The sequence below is a fragment of the Rhinoderma darwinii genome, assembly GCF_050947455.1.
Source record: "Rhinoderma darwinii isolate aRhiDar2 chromosome 2 unlocalized genomic scaffold, aRhiDar2.hap1 SUPER_2_unloc_55, whole genome shotgun sequence".
Lineage (NCBI taxonomy): Eukaryota > Metazoa > Chordata > Amphibia > Anura > Rhinodermatidae > Rhinoderma > Rhinoderma darwinii.
Window position 1 is genome coordinate 1,559,058 of NW_027461724.1, and position 8,616 is coordinate 1,567,673.

Genomic DNA, 8,616 nt, shown 5'->3' on the forward strand with positions numbered 1-8,616 from the left:
AGGACCGCCCCTTCCCAGGCCCTGCGTCCTGGCAGGAATCCCAGGCCGCGACGGGGTCCGGCGGTAAGCAGGGAGTCGCAGGCTGGGCTCCCTGTCACCCCTCCCCCATCAGATGGAAGACGTGGAGAACAAGGTACGGCCGCCCCGCATGGTGATGTTCCGGCCAGGGGGCAGGCTTCGTCAGGATCGTCTAGACGGACGCCTAGAGCTGCAGCGACGTCGAGGCAACAGGTCCGGTCGGAAGTCTGGGTCCCGGCGGTCGGGCGGCAGGTTGCCGGCCCATTGGTCAGCGCGTCCTCATCCCCGTTCCGAAGAGGTCGTTGGGAGGGACAGTCGTCGGCGAGAGAAGAACTGGAGGAAGGTGAACTGGACGTGTATCGTCGAGGTCAGGATGGTCCGGCTGACGGGAACACAGCGCCTGTGCAGCCCGGTGAGTGTATAACTCCATCATTGTCTTATCCAGCGATTTTTATGTCGGGTGTCGGCGGGGGGGCTGCTAGCATTGCATCGGGGGCTGGTAGTGGCGCGGGCGGACGCGACGGAGCGGGTTTGGCAGATTTAGTGGGTTGCTTACGGGAGCTGGTGGGGCGCCTGGATAGGGCCGCGGCGCCGGTAGTAACGGAAGTGTCTCCTGCGATAGTTTGGGAAGGCCCCAGGGACGTGGGATCGTTACAGGCGCGTCATGCGGTGGCGGTTAGAGAGGCGGTCGCGGTGTCGGTACAGACCGAGGCACAGAAGGACGGCGATCGAGTGCGTATGGACGATCGTGCTCGGGGGGAGGTGTATGTTTGTTTTGAGGGTCCGTTGGGTGCGCATTTAAAGCAGGAGGTGCGCGATCGGATCTGGAAAGACGAATATGTTGAAATTTTTTCTCTCTTGCCGCTGGCTAAATTTAATTTGGATAAGAGCAAGCGGGATGAGAGTAAAAAGGACGAGGAGGAACGGCGGCGGTATAGGCTGATCCCGCAGACGTTCGTTAATTGGTCGCAGGCGTTCGCCATATTGGCTAGTGTGATAGGGAAAAAGGCGCCGGAAAATTGTTCGGCGCTGTTTTGTTATTTTGATGCCATTGGGGAGGCTCATAGGGCGTATGGGGGTCAGGCGTGGCTGCGATATGATGAGCAATTCCGTCAGCGGAAGGCGGTTCGGCCGGCGATTCGGTGGGACCAGAAGGATATTGCTCTCTGGTTACGGGTTACGGCTCCGGTTAGGCAGCCCTTTCCCGGGAGCGGTGGCCAGGGAGGCCAGTCTAGTCAGAGTGGACAAAGCGGCGGGGGAAAGGCGGGGTTTTGCTGGCAATTTAATGAAGGTCAGTGCAAGTTCGGGGCCACGTGCAAGTTCAAGCACGTGTGCTCCGAGTGTAATGGTGCATCACACGGGGCGGCAAAATGCTTGCGAAAAAAGAGGTAAGGGAACCAGCACGGGACTGGTCAAGGGGGTGTCGCCGGTGAGGGTGGAAAGGATGGCCCCTTATCTAAATGAGTATCCGGATAGGGCGGCAGCTAAGTTGCTTTATGAAGGGTTTCGTGTTGGGTTTGTTATTCCTCCACCTCCTTATGAGGTTCCGGTTACGCGGAGGAATTTAAAATCGGCTTACTTGCATGCGGAAGTCGTGTCGGAAAAGTTGTTAAAAGAAGTTTCGTTGGGTCGCATGTCGGGGCCATTTGTTGAGTCGCCGGTAAAAGATTTAGTTGTGTCCCCTTTGGGTATTGTCCCTAAACGCGAGCCCGGAAAGTTTCGTTTGATTCAACATTTATCGTATCCCAAAGGTTCGTCGGTAAATGACGGGATTGATCACGAGTTGTGTTCCGTAGTTTATACCTCATTCGATAAGGCGGTGGGGTTAGTGCGGGCTGCGGGTCCTGGGGCGCTGCTAGCAAAAACTGACATCGAGGCGGCGTTCAGGTTGTTGCCGGTTCATCCGGAAAGCCAACGGCTGTTGGGTTGTTTTTGGAATGGGGCTTTTTACGTGGATCGGTGCCTTCCGATGGGGTGTTCCCTTTCTTGTGCATACTTCGAGGCGTTTAGTAGCTTCGTGGAGTGGGTAACGAGGGGGGCATCCGGGGTCGACTCGTTGATCCATTACTTGGATGATTTTTTGTGCGTTGGCCCGGGGGGTTCGCCGGTTTGCGGTAATCTGCTTCATGCTCTACAGAAGGTGGCGAGGGATTTTGGGATTCCTTTGGCGCCGGAAAAAACGGAGGGCCCGGTAGCGACGATTTGTTTTTTGGGAATCGAAATAGACTCGGTGGCAATGGAGTGTCGTCTCCCGGCGGATAAGTTGGGTGCTTTGAGGCTGGAGGTTCGACGGGCTTGTAGAAGGAAGAAAATGTCGCTGAGGGAGCTTCAGTCGTTGCTGGGGAAGTTGAATTTCGCTTGCCGGATTATGCCGATGGGAAGGGTGTTTGGTAGAAGGTTGGCGGCGGCAACGGCGGGAGTGCGTGCGCCGCATCATTTTGTGCGGCTCAAGGAGGAGCACCGAGCTGATCTTCAGGTTTGGGATGACTTCTTGGGCCAGTACAATGGTCGCTCGCTATGGATGGCCCCAGCGCAGGATACGAGTGATTTGAATATTTTCACGGATGCGGCTGGGGCGGGTGGCTTTGGAGCTTACGGGGGAGGTCCGTGGTGCGCAGGTCAATGGCCGGCTAGCTGGGTGTCCAGTGGACTCACGCGGAATCTGGCCCTGCTCGAGCTGTTTCCCATCGTGGTGGCGGCTACCATTTGGGGGGACAGGCTCAGGGATAAGAAGGTCCGTTTTTACTGCGACAACATGGGGGTGGTGCTTGCCATTAACAACATCACGGCGTCTTCTCCTCCGGTAGTTCAATTGTTGCGACATTTAGTGTTGGTGTGTTTGTCGTTGAACGCGTGGGTGGTGGCGGTGCATGTCCCGGGTGTACGGAATTGTATTGCTGATGCTCTTTCTCGCTCGCAGTGGGACCGGTTTCGGCAATTGGCCCCGGGAGCGGAACGTCTCGGTTTGGCTTGTCCGGAGCATCTTTGGGATCTGGTATCGGTCCCGTAGAGCAGCTGTTACAAAGGTCTTTGGCGCGCACGACGTGGAGTGCTTATGCTGCTTGTTGGAGGCAGTGGGAGGAGTGGGTAAGAGAGTTGGGTGACGTCAATACGGATAGAGACAGGTTGGTGGCACTTTTGTATTGGTTAGGGGATGCCTGGGAGGCGGGGTTTTCAGTAGCGAAGGTGAACCGGTTCATATCTGCTGTGGCGTTTGGGCTTAAGTTGCGGGGCTTGCGGGATGTATCGAAGGAATTTCTGGTATCGCAGGCTTTGAAGGGGTTGCGCAGAGGTAGGGTGGAGGCGGATAGTAGAAGGCCGGTGTCGTTTGCTTTGCTTGGCTCGTTGGGGGGTTCATTAGCATCGGTATGTCGTTCTTCAGATGAAATGGATCTGTTCCGGTTGGCTTTTTCGTTAGCGTTCTTCGGAGCATTTAGAATAGGTGAGTTGGTGTCGCCAAGTACTAAACAGGCAGGGGGGCTGAGATCTGGGGAGGTGAGCCTTTTTGCAGATCGGCTGGAGGTATGGTTGCGTAGATCTAAAACTGACCAAGTAGGGAAGGGTAAACTGATAGTTTTGTTCGCTCTCCCGGGGTCGGTCATGTGTCCAGTGGAGTGCATGCGGGGTTTTACGAGAAACAGGGGGTCTCCAGATTTGCCTTTGTTACGTCATGAGGACGGGTCGTTTTTGTCCAGGTTTCAGTTTGGAGCTGTATTTAAAAAATGTTTGACGGCAGTGGGGGTTGCGGCAGGCTCATATTCATCTCATTCCTTCCGGATTGGCGCAGCAACGGAAGCGGGGCGCTGGGGGTTGGATGACGAGGGGGTGAGGCGTATTGGTCGTTGGGAGTCTAAAAGGTTTAAGTCCTATGTCCGCCCCCATATGTTGTAATTTTGTTGTTTATGTTTGAAAATGTTATATGGTGGTGCCTAACTGTGTTTTCCGTTTCAGATTCGCCTCCTTGTCTGGTGTGGTTGATGGGTCATTTGTACGTGCACTGGGGGGCTTTGAGGGCGGACGTCCGCCCGGATGGTCGCCAGTTGCGCATTCCGCGACAGGATGCGGTTGTGCATTGGCTGGGTTTTAGAGGTATGTCTTGGAACAGGGTGTTGGCGGAATTCCAGACATATGTGCGGCTTGATAGGGTTCCGGAGGTTCTAGTGTTGCACGTGGGTGGGAATGATTTAGGAGTCCGCCCTTTTCGTGAGTTGGTGCGGGATATCAAACATGATATGTTGTGTTTGTGGGTATCTTATCCCAAGTTGGTGGTAGTGTGGTCGGACATAGTCCCAAGAAAGCATTGGCGGTTAGCTAGATCGGTGGAGAGAGTCAATAAGGCTCGCATAAAAGTTAACCGGGCGGTGTCTCGTTTTGTGGCAAAGAACGGGGGCATTTGCGTGAGGCATAGGGATTTGGAGTCGGGAGTGGGGAATTTCTGGAGAAGTGACGGGGTTCATCTGACCGAGGTTGGCATTGATCTTTGGAGCTTGGCGATAGCAGAAGGCATAGAAAGGGCGGTGGTGGTGTGGAGGAACTCACAGGCTTAAGGTGGTCAAGGCCTGTTTCGCGGTGGCGGGGGGAGTCCTTGAGGCCAGTCAGTACAAAATGGTGGGGGGGTCGCATCGGGGGTATGCGTCCCCCAAAAAAGGTACATGGTTGAAGACTTCATCGGGTGTTATCCCTTTGAAGTGGTCTTCTGGTAGAAGGTATATCACTTGAAGGCTTCATCGGGTGTTATCCCTTTGAAGTGGACTTCTAGTGGTCGGTATATCACTTGAGGGCTTCATCGGGTGTTATCCCCTTGAAGTGGACTTCTAGTGGTTGGAGCCATCTGCAGAGGTGAACGGTGCTTCCGAGCTGGTTTACGGCTGGAGGTAATTGGTGGTTTGCAGATGGCTAATTCGGTGTGTTCTTGAAAGGAACATCTGAAGGGGCTTCAAGGACTTCCTCTGCTCGGGTTAATGTTAACGTTTAATTGTTATTTATGATTCTGACCCATGTTGGGTCATGTGAATTATTAGGAGGAATTATCTGGTGGATTCCTAACTAGTTATCCGAATGTTTCGGATTTAAATTGTTTTTATAAAACTGTGAAATTAATAAACGGCTGCTGTGGCCATTTCACATCCAACCTCGGTGTCATGTGTCTTTACTAAATGGGGGTGGGGGGATAGTATGGTCTAAGGTTAACACACGACTCTACCTAGGCAGGTCAAGTGTTTGCACGGCAGGAGGGCATTTGGGCGTTGCCAGGAAGGCGTTTTTATGTCGATTCCTCCTCTTTCAGCACTGCATTGTGGTGCAAGCAAAAGAAGCAAATCCTGTCTTGCTTCCTCTCCGGCCTTTATTCACCTCCCGCTTAGTAGCTGTGAGTGTGTGTGAGCCTGCAGGGCCCCATGGAATTGCCTAGGAGTAGGCTGAATCGCTGCAAGGGGTGAACAGCAGTATTGGGCAGGCTCGGTCAACGCGCGGCCCGTTCGGGTTATCGCTTCTCGGCCTTTTGGCTAAGATCAAGTGTAGTATCTGTTCTTATCAGTTTAATATCTGATACGTCCCCTATCTGGGGACCATATATTAAATGGATTTTTAGAACAGGGAGATGGAAATAGAGCTTGCTCTGTCCACTCCACGCATTGACCTGGTATTGCAGTATTTCCAGGACCGGTGCACCCTTTCCTTATGTGTTTACTAAAATCAGATTCCAAAAGTGCTTTTTGTGTTTGCCATTGTTTTTGTCTTTCGGATGGGATCTCCCCTTTTAATCCCATTATTTCAACACCTGTTGGACAATGCATTTGTACAGTCATGTGTGATAATGAGCTAATTTATTAAATGCAATTAATTAATACATTGCCACCTCTTGTTTTGTGTCGTCTGTGTTTCTGTGTTTCCGGCATTTCACATTGGAACAGCTCATTCGCCTTCCTTGTCTTCTCTCCGCCCTCCCTCCTAGGTAGGTTAAAGAGCTGCACCTGAGCCAGCCACTGATTGATGCAGCACCATAGTCAAATAGTGGAGTGGAGTAGGGGAACAGCAAACAGCCATTAAAGCAGCCAGCCCGCCCGCCCGCCCGTCACAATGGACCTACCTGTGTACACTAGATGGATGTGATGGAATGTACTGTGGTCCCTACATTTGAAGAAGAAGTAAGAATTGCAGTTGCAACAAACCCTTGCTTGCCTACAAAGAGAGCAGCAATTTGGATTTGTTACTATGTTACCTGGAAGAATAACAAACTGTGCAAGGATGGAGGTTGTAGGAGCAAGGAGAACAAGTTGTCTGTAAAGTTGGTGGATGCCTATTTTCCATTTTGCAGTCCCTTGTCTCCCTCTTGTGGCCTCCTGGAGGCAACTAGCTGTGCAAAAAAAAGACAGCCTGGGGGCCGGCTGTTGCAGTGTTGCCCTCTCAGGCAACACTGAGTGACTGACTGAGCCGCACCGTCTTATATAAAGTTCAGACGGAACTTTGCACGTGTCATAGTGGAGACCTCAGGAGCCAGAGCCAGCTTTCTGACATCATAATGGGGCCTCAGAGATAAAAGCCTGGGCCCAGGCAGTGTTGGTCAGTGCTGCTCAGCAGGCAGCACTGGACTGGATTAAAGCTGATACAAGGTGTGAAAGGAGAAGGGGTGGCAGTGGGCATGCACTTACTGCTGCTGCTGCTGCTGCTGCTGCTGCCAGTGTTTGCACGGCAGGAGGGCATTTGGGCGTTGCCAGGAAGGCGTTTTTATGTCGATTCCTCCTCTTTCTGCACTGCATTGTGGTGCAAGCAAAAGAAGCAAAACGCGCGGCACGTTCGGGTTATCGCTTCTCGGCCTTTTGGCTAAGATCAAGTGTAGTATCTGTTCTTATCAGTTTAATATCTGATACGTCCCCTATCTGGGGACCATATATTAAATGGATTTTTAGAACAGGGAGATGGAAATAGAGCTTGCTCTGTCCACTCCACGCATTGACCTGGTATTGCAGTATTTCCAGGACCGGTGCACCCTTTCCTTATGTGTTTACTAAAATCAGATTCCAAAAGTGCTTTTTGTGTTTGCCATTGTTTTTGTCTTTCGGATGGGATCTCCCCTTTTAATCCCATTATTTCAACACCTGTTGGACAATGCATTTGTACAGTCATGTGTGATAATGAGCTAATTTATTAAATGCAATTAATTAATACATTGCCACCTCTTGTTTTGTGTCGTCTGTGTTTCTGTGTTTCCGGCATTTCACATTGGAAAAGCTCATTCACCTTCCTTGTCTTCTCTCCGCCCTCCCTCCTAGGTAGGTTAAAGAGCTGCACCTGAGCCAGCCACTGATTGATGCAGCACCATAGTCAAATAGTGGAGTGGAGTAGGGGAACAGCAAACAGCCATTAAAGCAGCCAGCCCGCCCGCCCGCCCGCCCGTCACAATGGACCTACCTGTGTACACTAGATGGATGTGATGGAATGTACTGTGGTCCCTACATTTCAAGAAGAAGTAAGAATTGCAGTTGCAACAAACCCTTCCTTGCCTACAAAGAGAGCAGCAATTTGGATTTGTTACTATGTTACCTGGAAGAATAACAAACTGTGCAAGGATGGAGGTTGTAGGAGCAAGGAGAACAAGTTGTCTGTAAAGTTGGTGGATGCCTATTTTCCATTTTGCAGTCCCTTGTCTCCCTCTTGTGGCCTCCTGGAGGCAACTAGCTGTGCAAAAAAAAGACAGCCTGGGGGCCGGCTGTTGCAGTGTTGCCCTCTCAGGCAACACTGAGTGACTGACTGAGCCGCACCGTCTTATATAAAGTTCAGACGGAACTTTGCACGTGTCATAGTGGAGACCTCAGGAGCCAGAGCCAGCTTTCTGACATCATAATGGGGCCTCAGAGATAAAAGCCTGGGCCCAGGCAGTGTTGGTCAGTGCTGCTCAGCAGGCAGCACTGGACTGGATTAAAGCTGATACAAGGTGTGAAAGGAGAAGGGGTGGCAGTGGGCATGCACTTACTGCTGCTGCTGCCAGTGTTTGCACGGCAGGAGGGCATTTGGGCGTTGCCAGGAAGGCGTTTTTATGTCGATTCCTCCTCTTTCAGCACTGCATTGTGGTGCAAGCAAAAGAAGCAAAACGCGCGGCACGTTCGGGTTATCGCTTCTCGGCCTTTTGGCTAAGATCAAGTGTAGTATCTGTTCTTATCAGTTTAATATCTGATACGTCCCCTATCTGGGGACCATATATTAAATGGATTTTTAGAACAGGGAGATGGAAATAGAGCTTGCTCTGTCCACTCCACGCATTGACCTGGTATTGCAGTATTTCCAGGACCGGTGCACCCTTTCCTTATGTGTTTACTAAAATCAGATTCCAAAAGTGCTTTTTGTGTTTGCCATTGTTTTTGTCTTTCGGATGGGATCTCCCCTTTTAATCCCATTATTTCAACACCTGTTGGACAATGCATTTGTACAGTCATGTGTGATAATGAGCTAATTTATTAAATGCAATTAATTAATACATTGACACCTCTTGTTTTGTGTCGTCTGTGTTTCTGTGTTTCCGGCATTTTACATTGGAACAGCTCATTCACCTTCCTTGTCTTCTCTCCGCCCTCCCTCCTAGGTAGGTTAAAGAGCTGCACC

The 8,616-nt window shown here is 51.4% G+C and overlaps 3 non-coding genes across 3 annotated transcripts; all 3 read left to right on the forward strand.

Moving 5' to 3' along the window:
* The first annotated feature begins 5,502 nt into the window (after nt 1-5,502).
* On the forward strand, nt 5,503-5,693 carry LOC142679513 (U2 spliceosomal RNA). The gene has a single exon (XR_012852751.1). It is a non-coding gene; the product is annotated as a U2 spliceosomal RNA (small nuclear RNA).
* Nucleotides 5,694-6,820: 1,127 nt separating this feature from the next.
* Nucleotides 6,821-7,011, forward strand: LOC142679514 (U2 spliceosomal RNA). The gene has a single exon (XR_012852752.1). It is a non-coding gene; the product is annotated as a U2 spliceosomal RNA (small nuclear RNA).
* A 1,116-nt stretch (nt 7,012-8,127) lies between these two features.
* LOC142679515 (U2 spliceosomal RNA) lies at nt 8,128-8,318 on the forward strand. Its single transcript, XR_012852753.1, has one exon. It is a non-coding gene; the product is annotated as a U2 spliceosomal RNA (small nuclear RNA).
* Nucleotides 8,319-8,616: the final 298 nt, after the last annotated feature.